Consider the following 998-nt stretch of genomic DNA (forward strand, 5'->3'; position numbering starts at 1 on the left):
TGTAGTTGTTGGAGCAGTTATTGTTATATCAGTAGTTGAAGGTGCAGTTGTTGTATCGGTTGTTGTCGCAGTCTTTGAGTGGCCAGTTGTTATAGCAGTTGTTGTTGTTGGGCTAGTTGTTTTAGTGTTTGTTGTTGTGGTTGGTGTTGTTGTTGGGGCAGTTGATGTAGCAGTTGTAGTTGTTGGAGCAGTTGTTATAGCAGTTGTTGTAGTTTGTGCAGTTGTTGTAGCAGTTGTTGGGGCAGCTGTTGTAGCAGTTGTTGTGGCAGTCGTTGTTGTTGGGACAGTTGTTGTCGGGGCAGTTGTTGTTGGGGCAGTTGTTGTATGACTTGTTGTTGGGGCAGCTGTTGTAGCAGTTGTTTTTGTGGCAGTTGTTGTATCAGTTGTTTGGGCAGTTGTTGTTGGGGCAGTTGTTGTAGCAGTTGTTGTGGCAGTCGTTGTTGTTGGGGCAGTTGTATTAGTTGTTGTATGAGTTGTTTGGGCAGTTGTTTTAGCAGTTGTTGTTGTGGCAGTCGTTGTTGTTGGGGCAGTTGTATCACTTGTTGTTCTATCAGTTGTTGTTGGAGCAGTTGTTGTAGCAGTTGTTGTTGGGGTGTTTGTTGTCGCAGTTTTTGTAGTTGGACTTGTTTTTGTAGCAGTTGTTGTAGTTGATGCAGTTGTTGTAGCAGTTGTTGTTGGGGCAGTTGTTTTAGCAGTTGTTGTTGTGGCAGTCGTTGTTGTTGGGGCAGTTGTATCACTTGTTGTTGTATCAGTTGTTGTTGGGGCAATTGTAGCAATTGTTGATGGAGTAGTTGTTGTAGCAGTTTTTGTAGTTGGACTAGTTGTTGTAGCAGTTGTTGCAGTTGATGCAGTTGTTGTAGCAGTTGTTGTTGTAGCAGTCGTTGTTGTTGGGTCAGTTGTTGTATCAGTTATTGTTGTATCAGTTGTTGTTGTATCAGTTGTTGGGGCAGTTGTTGTAGGAGTTGATGTTGGGGCAGTTGTTGTATCACTTGTTGTTG

At 43.1% G+C, this 998-nt stretch overlaps 1 protein-coding gene across 1 annotated transcript in view; it reads right to left on the reverse strand.

Moving 5' to 3' along the window:
* LOC111673458 (uncharacterized) overlaps positions 1–998 on the reverse strand; it is a gene marked incomplete at its 5' end in the record, with an annotated part of 24558 nt that overhangs the window by 5413 nt on the left and 18147 nt on the right. The window lies entirely within an intron of this gene.

The sequence above is a fragment of the Seriola lalandi genome, unplaced genomic scaffold, assembly GCF_002814215.2.
Source record: "Seriola lalandi dorsalis isolate HSWRI2012SDOR001 ecotype SW California unplaced genomic scaffold, Sedor1 jcf7180002054919, whole genome shotgun sequence".
Lineage (NCBI taxonomy): Eukaryota > Metazoa > Chordata > Actinopteri > Carangiformes > Carangidae > Seriola > Seriola lalandi.